The following is a 15,396-nucleotide window of genomic DNA, read 5'->3' as shown; positions in this document are numbered from 1 at the left end:
GGCCAAGGGATAAATATACTCACAGAGAGATAAAAGAAGATTATTTAATGAACCATGTTAAAAAGCATCAGTAAAAAATGTAAAAAACACATATAGATAAAATTACAAAAACAGGAATATCTTGCAGGAGCGGCTAAAGCTGATAATTACAATAAAAACAGAGATAATCACAGGTGATCAGTGTGAGTGGTACACCAGATTAAGAGTGTAAACTAGTGAAACAGAATAAGCCTAAGTACAACTATAACAAGTGCATCATGCAAGAAATAAACAATAGTACAAACAATAATGTTCAAAAAATAGTGTGTCAAAAAAATAGAAAAATGCACTGCAGTGCAAAAAGAGGTTCAAATAGTAAGTGAGTGCAAATGGATATAACAAATGCTAGCTACTAATCCAGTGAGGTAAAGATATAATTAAATAAAATACACAATATGCAATAACATAAAAAATATATTCCAAAAAAGTGTTCCAAAAAGTTGATCAACAAATGTTAGTGAAGAACAAAAATAAGTAAATCAAAACCAAAAAAATGAAAGAAAAAAAAAATGGGTGATGAAAAACAAGGTGAAAGTGAGGAAATTGGTTCCTTCAATATTAGTTACTTTAACAGATCCAAATTCCTGAGTGTGGTAGCTGAAGTAGCTGAGTGGATCCTAGCACCTGTCAGCTGCTCCTATGGTATCCTAAAAAGTATCCCTGAAAAAAAGAAATTCACAACATAGTGTATCCAATATGAGAATGAAGTAAAGATTAAAATAATGCTTATCAATATGTCAACGCGTTTCTGCCCTCAAAAAAAGGGCCTTTCTCAAATACTTTTTTTGAGAAAAAGAAACTGCTTTTCTATTTAAAACCTCATTTTTCTTTTGCCTCATGTCTAAGATATAGCTTAGTTAAAGGGACAGTCTACACCTTAGTCATCTTAAAGTCTTACTTTAGATTAAGCTGCAAATATCCTCCTGCTCCCTTTCTATATCATGCAGCAGTAACAGTAAAAAAATGTTTTTCAAATAAATATTGTTTCTGGTCACTTTGAAATAACTACCAAGCTCCACCCACTGATGACATCATGATCTGGGCTGCATTAAAGGTTTCACTATTTACAAAAGACTCACTAATTGGATACAACAGACTGCAGCTCAGATCGTGATGTCATCAGCCATTTGACCAGAAACAATATTAATTTTAAAATAACTTTGTTACTGTTACTGCTGCATGATATAGAAAGGATGCAGGAGGATATTTGCAGCTTAATCTAAAGTAAGACTTTAAGATGATTAATATGTAGACTGTCTCTTTAAGTGTGAAAAAATAAACATTCAAGGATTATCTCCAGTTATAAAATGTTGTGAGTCCTCCAGGAAGCAAAATGTGTTGTTTATGCCACTGATGTTGAATGAAAATAAAGAGAGTGTCACATGACATGGCACTAATAGGTCATATTCAATTCTCAACATAATGGAAAGTAACCTGTATCAGAAAATGCCAAATTATTCAATAGCTACATTTATTTATTTTTTTTGTTTTTTTTGTTTCCTTGCCCATAAACCAGTTAAATGACCCATAAAGCTGCAAGAATATATTTTTTTTATTTTTAAAGCATGGAGCATAGTATAATTTTTCTATCTTGCTATTATAGAAAGACTTTATTGCATTTCCTTAAACTTTCATAATTCAGATACAATTTTAAACAACTTTCCAATTTACTTTTATTGTCTAACATTGTCTAATATAAGCCTATTCCATAGGCTTAGAAGCAGCAATGCACTACTGGCAGCTCGCTGCTGATTGGTGGCTGCAATTATATGCCAATTGTTATTGGCTCACCCAATGTGATCAGCTAGCTCCCAGTAGTGCATTGCTGCTGATTCAACAAAGGGGGTACCAAGAAAATAAAGAAAACTTGATAATAGAAGAAAATTGGAAAGTTGTTTGCTCTATCTTATTCATAAATAGGGCCATAATACCCAAATGTTAAAACACTTGAAAGTGATGCAGCATAGCTGTAAAAAGCTGACTAGAAAATATCACCTGAACATCTCTATGTAAAAAAAGAAATATATTTTACCTCAAAAATTCCTCAGTAGCCACATCCCATTGTAAAGGACTTCTAAGCAGCAAATCAGTATGTCTGTCCCGGGACAGCGGAAGGAGCGAGCTTTCGTGCACATCTTATTTCCCTATTCAGTTTAAGGAAGTTTACCATGAAATCTCATGAACTCAGTACTGATAATGCTTATTGACTGCTGTTCATTTCTTCATTTTTTATTTTTTTTTACCTGCAGCTGGGCAGCAGCTGAGTATAACTTTTTACACAGAACTTACTCTGCTGAGCTGAGGAAGTTGTGAGGTAAAATATCTTCTATTTTTATATAGAGATGCTCAGGTGATATTTTCCTGCCAGCTTTTTACAGTTATACTGCATCAGTTTCAAGTGATTTAGCATATGAGTATTATGTCCCTTTAAGTATTGTTTTGCTAGTACTACGCAGAGCTTGATTTTATTGTCTTAGTGTGAGTAACACACAGAGAGATGATTTTCTGCTTTTAGCAGAACATACCATTTCTTTTTGATATTTATTTCAGCCTTTTATTTTACAAATATGGTTACCATCAGAAAAGAAAATACTGACAATGTGAATGTGATTTTTTACAGTTATACTGCATTAATTTCAAGTGATTTAGCATATGAGTATAATCTCCCTTTAAGTGAAAGACAAAAATAAAAAATAAATCTGAGATTTTTGGATGTGTATTGTGGCATTAAAAATAAATTGATACATTTTAAAGTGCTTTAACCACTAAATTATGAAGAATACGCTACTTATACTTAGGATATGTGTAAGAAAGCAAGATAACAATCTCTGTATTGATTTTTTTATAGTGTTACTAAGTAAGGTGTAAAAACACCTAGCTGTTTGCAAAATATTATCTTGATGAAAATGAAGAATGTGCTGATAGATTAAAACATTTATCATTGTATCCTGCCAAGTTTAGGAAACAGCTACTAAAAAGATGGCCTTCATAGGGATATGCTTTAAATGTACAGTGGGAGTTTGTATGAATGGAGATCCCTGCAGTGCCAGTAGGATTATATTTACATTCCACTGTGGAGTACGCTTACAAATGAAAGGCCTGATTTGTGCATCCACATATAAAAGCAGTTTGTCTTTAAATAGAAAATATCATTTGAAGTCTGAGCATTCAAGAGATTTTACGGAAGACGGTTATCAGAGTGTCCTGAAGAAAATATAAGTTACGCAGAATAAAGGATGATTTTCACTGCAGTCATTTATATTTACACACCAGAGAAAAATATGACACATTGGGCTGGATTACAAGGGGAGAGCAAATTTATTGCACGCCCGTAAATGGGTAAATGCGCACGTTTACGGCGCTTGATCGATAACCAGCCATCACAATTAGCGCTCTGAAAATTAACTATAATTGCTCCCCCAAAAAGTGTGTAGTGCATTTTCTAAAATAAAAAATATTAGCATCTTTAATTTTTTTTATGAATCAGTTTTTAGGGGTTAAAGTGGACGGGTGTGTGGTGTTAGAAAAAAACGGCACTGAAAAGTGCCTTTACATTGCGGACTATGGGGAACTGTATGTTCTCTATAAATATATATGCATATGCTTATATACATATATACCTGTATTTATGTGTTAATATGTGTATATACACATATAAACACATACAAATTCATATACATATATATTTACATTTGCTGCCCATTACTGTGTGACTTAACCCCTTCTCTGTGCTTAGGTTCTCGTGCCGCGTCTCACAGCATGAGAACGAGGCTCCCATTGGGGCCTATAGAAGCGTGTTAACTTGTAATACCAGCGCATATTTGCGTGCACTGGAATTACTAAGTGGAACACAAATATCGCCCTTGCGAAATAGATATTTTGCGCTCCACTTGTAATCTGGCCCATTATGTGGCATGGCTTTGCTGTAGTAATGCCAAAAAATATTGATATAATAACTAGTTGATAAAACTCAATACTTTTAGTGTAGAAACTTCCATTTCAGGGTACTCTGTAGCTACATGTCACCAAAAACTGTATATGTACAGCACATGATTACATGAAGTTATTGTTAAGCTATGGGGGGTATATTTATCCTACTGCGAGCAGACATGATGCGATGTAGCGTATCATGTCCATGCACATCGATAAATTATTGTGAACTGCTGGTGCAATGCCGCCCCCTGCAGATTTGCTGCCAATCGTCCGCTAGCAGGGGTGTCAATCAACCTGATCGTATTCATACGGGTTGATTTCTGTCCGCGGCCTCAGAGCAGGCGGACAAGTTATAGAGCAGCGGTCTTTAGACCGCTGCTTCATAACTTCTGTTTCCGGCGAGCCTTCAGGCTTGATAAATCGGCCCCATGGTGTGATATTGCTCTACCTCTCCCCATTTGTAACATCCAGAGTCATTACTCATATACCTCAGAAAATATTTTATCTACAATTAATTCATTCCTATCCGGCTAGGGTTTGTGACTCTATTGTGTCATTTTTGGAAATCTTTTGAACTGTTGTGCAATGAAATATACAGTATATGTTTTTTTGACTAGAACACCAGCTGCATGGACTGGCTATTTTTGATACTTACTGTGACCATGTATACCTTTATCTATGTGTAAATACTATTTTGTGGCACTTAAGCATGCATAACTAAAGCTAAATATTTAGCAAAAATACTTTCAAGAAAGGCTTGTTTATATAAAACGATATAATTATTTTAAAGGGATATGAAAGCCAAAATTGTTCTTTTGTGGTTCAAACAGAGCACACCATTTTAAAAAGTCTCCAATTTACTTCTATTATCAAATTTGCTTCATTCACATGATATTCTGTGTTGAAGAGATACCTAGGTAGGCATCTGGAGCACTACATGGCAGGAAATAGTGATGCCACCTAGTGCTCTAGCAAATGGATAACATTCTTGCAAAACTGCTGCCATATAGTGCTCCAGAAATGGGCCGGCTCCTAAGCATACGTCCCTTTATAATAGAAGTAAAATAGAGAATTGTTTAAAAATTGCATGCTCTATCTCAATTATGAAAGAAAAAATGTGGGTTTCATATCCCTTTAAGTAATATAATTTCTAAAAATTGGTTCAAATTGGTCCCAAGTAAAACATATCTGTCTATCAATTTACCTCTCTATACACCTAAATTAGTGATGATTGTCAAAATAAAACTATATCTCTATCATAAACAAAAACAAAAGGGCCAATAGTTTAAGACACAGTTTATGCCACAAATCTATGTTCAGACAGAAATATATGAACTAAATCCTTTGAGAGAGGGCAGGAATAAGCAATTTATAAATAGAAACAAACTCTTCCTCAACTTCCACTGTCAGCTGCATGGATGAGTCACATAGGTGGGCACAGTGTGTCAGCAATGGGGAGAAGTAGGGGAGTAGCTACAGCAGCTTTATAGTTAGATACCTCATTATTTCATCACAGTTTACTGCTAAGCTAGATATTTACACTGTAAATAATTAGTTATTTTCCTGTATACAGTTGTGTTATTTATAATAATGCAATATATCAAGACTGGATTAGCCTACCAAGACACCAGGAGATTTCCCGGTGGGCCGCAGCAGTTGAGGCTGGACAGCTACAATTTAAGGGGCTGGTGCTGCTGGTGAGGCAATGCAGCTGTATCATCTCTTCTTTTCTTTTAAAGGGATAGGAAAGTCAAAATAAAACTTTGCATGATTCAGATAGAGCATGTCATTTTAATACACTTTTAGATTCACTTTTATTTTCAAATGTTTTTTGTTCTCTTGGTATCCTTGTTGAAAGAATACAGACATATTCTATGCTAGTGGGAGCTAGCCGCTGATTGGTGCCTGCACAGATTTGTCTCTTGTGATTGGATAACTAGATATTTTCCGCTAGCTGCTACTAGTGTAATGCTGTTTCTTTAGCAAAGGATAACAAGACAATGAAGCAAATTTGATAATAGAAGTAAATTGGAGAATTGTTTAAAATTGTATTTTCTACCCAAATCATGAAAGAAAGGTTTGGAGTTTCCTAAGTATTTCCTTGTAACTTTATTTCCTAAACCATGTACCAGTTTTGTAGCCCTCCTTTCTTTTGAATGGTTTATAGTGTCTGGTCAAGTCACCTTGTCAAACACTGACACTGTTTTCAGTAAATTCTCCAGATCACAGTATGGATTATTATTTTCACACTGTGAAAGGGGTCTCATGGCTGAAACTGGGTTGTAGCCTATTTAACAATAATCTGATATTTTAATACTGAGAAAAACAATATTGGGAGGGAGAAGGAGAATCCCCATACTCCATTTGGGGTATGTACATTATATGGACTCAACAGAAAATAGGATTGGTCTTCACATAATTTTCCAGGGCTACTTTTTATTCCTAGTCTGGTACTGTGTATTAAAGGGATATGAAACCCAAAAAATTATTCGATGAAACATACAATTTTAAACAACTTTCTAGTTTACTTCTATTATCAAATTTGCTTCATTCTCTTGGTATCATTTGTTGAAGGAGCAGCATTGCTCTACTGGTTTCTAACTGAATACATGGATGAACCAATGACAATCGGTATATATATGCAGCCACCAATCAACAGCTAGAACCGAGGTTCTTTACTGCTCCTGAGCTTACCTAGATAAACCTTTCAGCAAAGGATAACAAGAGAAGGAAGCACATTAAATAATAGAAGTAAACTGGAAAGTTTTTTTAAAATTGTATTCTCTGTCTAAATCATGAAAGGAATGTTTTGGGTTTCATGTCCCTTTACACATTTTCCTTTGTTGGACTGAATGTGCAGTCTTTAAAATTTAAGGGGCATGAAACCCAAACTTCTTCTTTCATGATTCAGATAGAACATGAGATTTTAAACAACTTTCCAATTGACGTGTATTATCTAATTTGCTTCATTCTCTTGCTTTGTTGAAAAGAATACCTAGGTAGCATCAGGAGAAGCAATGCACTACTGGGAGCTAGCTACTGATTACCTGCCACTTGACATTGGCTTACCTGATGTGTTCAGCTAGCTCCCAAAAGTGCACTGCTGCTCCTTGAAAATAAAAGTAAATTGGAAACTGGTTTAAAATTGTATGCTCTCTCTGAAAAGAAACACTGCTCAAACGAAGTAGATGAAACTTTAAAAAAAATGTATTTCATCCAAGAATAAAAACATAAATGGATCCAACACAAGGATAAACAATGGTAGATAAGACAAAAAATGAAGATAGGGAGACCATGGTGATGCGGAGGGGCCATGGTCTCCCCATCTTCATTTTTGATCTTAGCTACCATTGTTTATCCTTGTGTTGGATCCATGTATGTTTTTATTCTTGGATGAAATACAGTTTTGAAGTTTTATCTTCTTCGTTTGACCAGTGTTTTTTTGGAAGTGCCAAGTCCCAGTGGATTTTATATATATTTTTTGCAGTACAGCGGTTCCATCCTTTGCTCTCTCTCTATCCCCCCTCTATTTTTGCTCTCTCTGCCCCCTCTCTTTTGCTCTCTCTGCCCCCCTCTTTTGCTGTCTCTCTCCCTCTCTTTTGCTCTCTTTATCCCCCATCTTTTGCTCTCTCTCTCCCCCCTTTCTTTTTCTCTCACCCCCCTTTCTTTTGCTCTCTCTCACCCCTCTCTTTTGTTTTTCGCTCTCCCCCCTTTCTTTTGCTCTCTCCCCCCTCTCTTTTGCTCTCTCCCCCTCTCTTTTGCTGTCTCTCTCCCTCTCTTTTGCTCTCTCTATCCCCCTCTTTTGCTCTCTCTGTCTCCCCCCTCTCGTTTGCTCTTTCTCTCCCCCCTCTCTTTTGCTCTCTCTATCCCCCTCTTTTGCTCTCTCTAGCCCCCCTATTTTGCTCTCTTTCCCCCTCTCTTTTGCTGTCTCTCTCCCACTCTCTTTTGCTCTCTCTCTCCCCCTCTCTTATGCTCTCTCTCTCCCCCTCTCTTTTGCTCTCTCTCCCCTCTCTTTTGCTCTCTCCTCTCTTTTGCGCTCTCCCCCCTCTCTTTTGCTCTCTCTCCCCCTCACTTTTGCACTCTCCCCCCTCTCTTTTGCGCTCTCACTCCTCTCTTTTGCACTCTTCCCCCTCTCTTTTGCTCTCTCTCCTGTCTCTTTTGCTCTCTCTCTCCCCTTTCTCCCCCCTCTCTTTTTTTCTGTCTCTCTCCCTCTCTTTTGCTCTCTCTATCTCCCCTCTTTTGCTCTCTCTATCCCCCCTTTTTTCTCTCTCTCTCCCCCCTTTCTTTTGCTCTCTCCACCCTCTCTTTTGCTGTCTCTATCCCTCTCTTTTGCACTCTCTATCCCCTCTCTTTTGCTCTCTCTATCCCCCCCTCTTTTGCTCTCTCGCTCTCTCTCCCCCCTCTCTTTTGCTCTCTCTATTCCCCTCTTTTGCTCTCTCTATCCCCCCTTTTTTGCTCTCTTTTACCCCTCTCTTTTGCTGTCTCTTTCCCCCTCTCTTTTACTCTCTCTTTCCCCCTCTCTTATGCTCTCTCTCCCCTCTCCTCTCTTTTGCTCTCTCTCTCCCCCTCTCTTTTGCGCTCTCCCCCCTCTCTTTTGCTCTCTCTCCCCCTCTCTTTTGCTCTCTCTCTCCCCTCCTCTCTTTTCCCCCCTATCTTTTGCGCTCTCTCTCTCTCTTTTGCTTTCTCTCTCCCCCCTCCTCTCTCCCCCCCCCCCTCTTTTGCGCTCTTCCCTCTCTCTTTTGCTCTCTCTCCCCTCTCTTTTGCTGTCTCTCTCCCTCTCTTTTTCTCTCTCTATCTCCCCTCTTTTGCTCTCTCTATCCCCCCTCTTTTGTTTTCTCTCTCCCCCCTTTCTTTTGCGCTCCCTCCCTTTCTTTTGCTCTCTCCCCCCTCTCTTTTGCTGTCTCTCTCCCTCTCTTTTGCTCTCTCTCCCCTCTCTTTTGCTGTCTCTCTCCCTCTCTTTTGCTCTCTCTCCCCTCTCTTTTGCTGTCTCTCTCCCTCTCTTTTTCTCTCTCTATCTCCCCTCTTTTGCTCTCTCTATCCCCCCTCTTTTGCTCTCTCTATCCCCCCTCTTTTGTTTTCTCTCTCCCCCCTTTCTTTTGCTCTCCCTCCCTTTCTTTTGCTCTCTCCCCCCTCTCTTTTGCTGTCTCTCTCCCTCTCTTTTGCTCTCTCTATCCCCTCTCTTTTGCTCTCTCTATCCCCTCTTATTTGCTCTCTCTATCCCCCCTCTTTTGCTCTCTCTCTCTCTCCCCCCTCTCTTTTGCTCTCTCTCTCCCCTCTCTTTTGCTCTCTCTGTCCCCCTCTTTTGCTCTCTATTCTGAAAAAATATTTGTTTACTGCACCATTCATTATTCGTTTAGTTTAAAACAAACCGAATACTGAATATTTGTTAACATTAGTTTTTGTTAAAATGAATGTAAATATTATCTTGCACCAGATGGCACAGTCACCTATAGGATACTTACCTATAGTGCGGTGGGGAGCCCAGAAAATCTGCTTCTTCTTCATAGAGTCTAGGGCTGTGCTGGAATATTAGTTCAGTGGATCCAAAAACTTGCGCTAAAGGGCTTTTTCCTTTGTCGCAAACTGGGGGCTGTGCTAATTTGACTGTTCTATTAGCGGCCCTGGACTCTGTGAAGAAGGTTGGATTAGCGGGTCTCCCCAACTGCGCTAAAAAAAAAGGTTCTTTAGCACAGGCTCTGGGATCCACAACCCTAATGCTCCTTTTAGCGTGGCCCTGGACTCAATGAAGAAGAAGCGAATAGGCACAGCTGCACAGTGAGCTATTGGTAAGTATTACACCTAATTTAAAGAATAACAAATATACTAATGAATTTCATTAGTATATTTGTGTTATTGTTTAAATTACTCAGTGCCATCATTTGTATAGTCATTTTGTAAAAACAACATCCAAATGGTCTTCACAAATTTCCACTCGTGATGAACCAAATTCACACAAAATACAAATGTAACCATTTAATTTTTTCGAGTAGAAAATATAACTTCTTCAACACTGCTCTACAGATGGTACCAATCACAGGCTAAACATTTAAACAATACTTTTAACTTTTTTTGCACAAAACTAAAATCATATTGCAAGGTAAAGAGAACCCCCAGAAAATTATTTTTTTCTTACAAGTTTTATGCATGAACATGTCTTCAGATACACCCCAAGTGCACATAAAGTTCCCTTCTATAGCGTACTCACAGGGCAGATCTGAAAAAAATATCTACTTTCCTCACCTTCTTTATTTGGAAGAGCTTATCTCAACTTGTCGACTAAATTGCTTGCCACTGACATTTTGTTGCCAAAACTTGCATTGTTTTAAAGTATCTTATCTTATCACCACTGATGAGACCATTTAGGAATACATACGTACTATGGTTAGTCTTGTCATGTGTGCACTTCAAAATCACAAATTTCTGGGTTATATTTCAGAAAACAGGCGCAAAATAAATAATGAAAGTATTTTTCTTACTATGCATAATTACACTTTTTATATACAACTTCAGAGCATTTCATATCCTTTAAACCACTGGTTTTCAAACCTGTCCTCAGGCATTACTAACAGGCCACATTTTGTGGATATCTGAACTGGAGCACAGGTGAAATAATCAGCTGATTAGTAACCATGGTTATTTTGCCTACTCTCGTTCAAGGTTATCCAGAAAACCTGGCCTATTGGTGAGGCCTGAGGACAGGTTTGAAAACCAGTGCCTTAAACCAACATGTGCAAGGCTATATAACAAAAATAAATGCCATTGCTGCTTATATTTAAAGCAATATTGCATAAAAAATAGTGAAACACCCTACAGTAGACCAGTGGACTTTCTAGTATCCAATTTAAATATTCAGAAATATTCCTTATAATTCTGTTTTTGGTTTCTATATCCTCAGCCTCATTTAATGGGACAGTGTGCACTAATATTTTCCCCCTTTTATTTTGTTCCCAATTATCAATTTTACCTACTGGAGTGTATTAAATTGTTTATAAATAGCTCCTTCACCTTTATGTTTTCATATGAAAAAGCTGAGTTTGTCTATTGTTTCCTCATCCATGCCAAACATTTCTGAACTTAAAGGGCCATAATACCCAAATGTTTAAACACTTGAAAGTGATGCTGCATAGCTGTAAAAAGCTGATTAGAAAATATCACCTGAACATCTCTATGTAAAAAAGAAAGATATTTTACCTCAAAAGTTCCTCAGTAGCCACCTCCCATTGTAAATGATTTCTAAGCAGCATATTAGTATGTCTGTCCCGGGACAACTGAAAGGATGAGCTTCGTGCACTCTCATATTATTTCACCAATCAGGTAAAGGAAGCTTACTATGAAATCTCATGAGAGTTAAGTCAAATCTCATGAGATCTCAGTAAGAGTTCATGACCTCAGCACTGCTGATGCTGATTGGCTGCTGTTCATTTCTTCATTTTTTTAATTTTTTTACCTGCAGTTGGGAGCAGCTGAGTATAACTTTTTACACAGAACTTACTCTGCTGAGCTGAGGAAATTGTGAGGTAAAATATCTTCCTTTTTTACATAGAGATGCTCAGGTGATATTTTCCTGTCAGCGTTTTACAGTTATACTGCATCAGTTTCAAGTGGTTTAGCATATGAGTATTATGTCCCTTTAAGTTCAAAAAACATGTAAACAAGAAGATTTAGATAAAATAGTGCTCCTAGTTGGTGTCTATGACAGAGAAGTACTAAAAATGTTCATTTTCAATTGTTCTTTCTAAGGGCCAGATTATCTAAAGCTCTCCACTCTGGTGAGATTATATAAGAAGTATCAATACTGTGAGATCCCTTAAATAATTTTAGAAAATCTAATTTAACTAAGCAGGGTACTGGATGTGAAGAAAAGGCAAATGCGTTGCAATATAATGCTCAAAAATAGCCCCCAAATTTTGCAAGATTTCTCTTCTTGACAATGAGTTTTTGATCACCAGACTCTAAGTAGTGGCCTTTGAGTAAATAGTAAAAAAAAAGACAATGAGGGCTTGTGTAAATAATTAGACAGAAAATATAATAATGTCTGCTGTTCCTGCTAGCTCAACCCATTGCATTGGGTTGTGGTTTCAATTAGCAGTAACAGTTATGTCATATACACAATTATATATAAAGGTGCAATTTCCCATACATTTTAAACTTTGCAGCTGGTATAACAAGACATTGTAAACACAGTAAGCAGAAACCAATTGTACAGTACACTGTATCTTTAATACATGATACAATATATCATATACCCTGTAAACCATAATCAGTCTCTCAGGGTGTGAGTGGAAACTGGAAAAGTTTTAGAATTGGTAGTCAGGGTTCATAAGTATCAATCCTGTCTTGCAGCAGATGGGCCACCCCATCAACATTAGTGCATTTTCCAAATTTTGCATCTATAGAGTTAAATGCCATTTGGTGTGGTACAAATTGTATTATAGCTCAAAAAATTCCTTTTAATTCGCTTCTGAGACAAGCCTATAATTTATTTAGCAAACGCATGTGACATCGTTGCATGCATTTAAAATTATAATAATTATCAAATTTTTCTAGGAGCAGTAAAAGAACGTATTATAATATATATATATATATATATATATATATATATATATATATATATATATATATATATATATATATATATATATATATATATATTTAAATGTAAAATCCTTCTTCAGGGCTTTTCTACATTTCTTTATACCTTACAGTTCAGTATTTTTATATAGATAATTTCTTCTGTAGGATTAAGTAAAGAAAGAAATACATAATGGCAGCCTCTGTTCTTGTAACATATCCCTCCACATCCTAGGTCCATAATTCCATTGAAGTCCCTTCTTTTTACTGGCTTAGCATGACCTCCTCTTCGAAGATAATGTTTTTTTTTAATCCATTAAAATCGATTGTTAATTAAACCTGGCATTGCTTGCTCCACCTGCGGACCCCCTGTGTCTCTAGCCTGCAACAGGAAGTTTATCACACCCCTCAGGCAGAGATGACATTTTACCATGAAGGAAAAAAATGACAGAGACATTTAGAGCAGACATGCTGCATTCTCAAGTCTCTTGTAAAAGTAATATATATATATATAAAGATAGATGAACATTTAAGATTATGGGCTAGAATACAAGTGGCGCTCTAAGCATAGTGCAAGTCGCGATATCAATATTGTGGCCACTCTAACTTTAATGCGATATTGCAAGTGAAAAGTAAACACAACCGATCAACTGCAAACTAATATTGCGCTCATAGCAATAGTGCAACCTTGTGTAAAGGGTAATGATTACAAAAAATGTGCACTAAACACAGCATAAATACATTTAAAAATACAGCTACACTGATAAAAAGTTATTCATATACATTTTAATATAAAAACATTAGGGTTTAAATGTATAAGGTATATGACAAGCTGTAGAAAGGACTATAATACGGTATATGTATACATACATATACATGTCTAAATATGTGTATGTATGTATGTATGTATGTATATATATATATATATATATATATATATTTGTATACAAATATATTTATTTATATATGTATATACATACATATATACACATATAAACACACACACACATATATATACTTTATATATACACAGATAGATAGATATACTGCTCTGGAAAAAATAAAGGCCTAGATTACAAGTTGTGCGTTAGGGTTAAAAAGCAGCGTTAAGAGGGCCTAACGCTGCTTTTTAACGCCCGCTGGTATTACGAGTCTTGAAGGTACAGGTGTACAGCTCACTTTTTTGTCCAGACTCGGAAATACCGCAAATCCACTTACGTCAATTGCGTATCCTATATTTTCAATGGGACTTGCATAGCGCCAGTATTATGAGTCTGACAAAAAGTGAGCGGTACACCCTCTCCTGTCAAGACTGGTACCGCATTTAAAAGTCAGTAGTTAAGAGTTTTACACTACAACGCCGTAGCATAAAACTCTTAACTAAAGTGCTAAAAAGTACACTAACACCCATAAACTACCTATTAACCCCTAAACCGAGGCCCCCCCCCCCACATCGCAAACACTAAAAATAAAACTTTTAACCCCTAATCTGCCGAACCGGACATCGCCGCCACTATAATAAACATATTAACCCCTAAACCGCCACACTCCCACATCACAAACACTAGTTAAATATTATTAACCCCTAATCCGCCGGCCCTAACAACGCCGCCACCTACCTACATTTATTAACCCCTAATCTGCTGCCCCCAATGTCGCCGCCACTATAATAAAGTTATTAACCCCTAAACCTAAGTCTAACCCTAACCTAACACCCCCTAACTTAAACATAATTACAATAAATCTAAATAAAATTACTACAATTAACTAAATAATTCCTATTTAAAACTAAATACTTACCTATAAAATAAACCATAAGCTAGCTACAATATAACTAATAGTTACATTGTATCTAGCTTAGGGTTTATTTTTATTTTACAGGCAACTTTGTATTTCTTTTAACTAGGTAGAATAGTTATTAACTATTTAATAACTACCTAGTTAAAATAAAGACAAATTTACCTTTAAAATAAAACCTAACCTAAGTTACAATTACACCTAACACTACACTATAATTAAATTAATTACCTAAATTAAATACAATTAATTACAATTAAATAAAATTATCTAAAGTATGAAAAAAAACCCACTAAATTACAGAAAATAATAAAGAAATTACAAGATTTTTAAACTAATTACACCTACTCTAATACCCCTAACAAAATAAAAAAGCCCCCCAAAATAAAAAAAAGCCCTACCCTACACTAAATTACAAATAGCCCTTAAAAGGGCCTTTTGCGGGGCATTGCCCCAAAGTAATCAGCTCTTTTACCTGTAAAAAAAAAAAAGTACAAATGCCCCCCCAACATTAAAACCCACCACCCACACAACCAACCCTACTCTAAAACCCACCCAATCCCCCCTTAAAAAAACCTAACACTAACCCCTTGAAGGTCACCCTACCGTGAGAAATCTTAACCCAACCGGGCAGAAGTCCTCAACGAATCCGGCAGAAGTGGTTCTCCAGATGGGCAGAAGTCTTCATCCAACAGGGCAGAAGTGGTCCTCCAGATGGGCATAAGTCTTCATCCAGACAGCATCTTCTATCTTCATCCATCCGGCGCGGAGCGGGTCCATCTTCAAGACATCCGACGCCGAGCATCCTCTTCTGTCCACGGCCGACTACTGAATGAAGGTTCCTTTCAATGACGTCATCCAAGATGGTGTCCCTTCAATTCCAATTGGCTGATAGAATTCTATCAGCCAATCGGAATTAAGGTAGAAAAAAATCCTATTGGCCGATGCAATCAGCCAATAGGATTGAGCTGGCATTCTATTGGCTGTTCCAATCAGCCAATAGAATGCCAGTTCAATCCTATTGGCTGGAACCTTCATTCAGTCGTCGGCCGTGGA

The 15,396-nt window shown here is 36.9% G+C and overlaps 1 protein-coding gene across 1 annotated transcript in view; it reads left to right on the top strand.

Moving 5' to 3' along the window:
• Nucleotides 1-15,396, top strand: part of SLC6A2 (solute carrier family 6 member 2) — a 249,464-nt gene that overhangs the window by 190,078 nt on the left and 43,990 nt on the right. The window lies entirely within an intron of this gene.

This window comes from Bombina bombina, chromosome 1, assembly GCF_027579735.1.
Source record: "Bombina bombina isolate aBomBom1 chromosome 1, aBomBom1.pri, whole genome shotgun sequence".
In the NCBI taxonomy this organism is placed as follows: Eukaryota; Metazoa; Chordata; class Amphibia; order Anura; family Bombinatoridae; genus Bombina; species Bombina bombina.
This window is presented reverse-complemented; position numbering and strand designations above follow the sequence as displayed.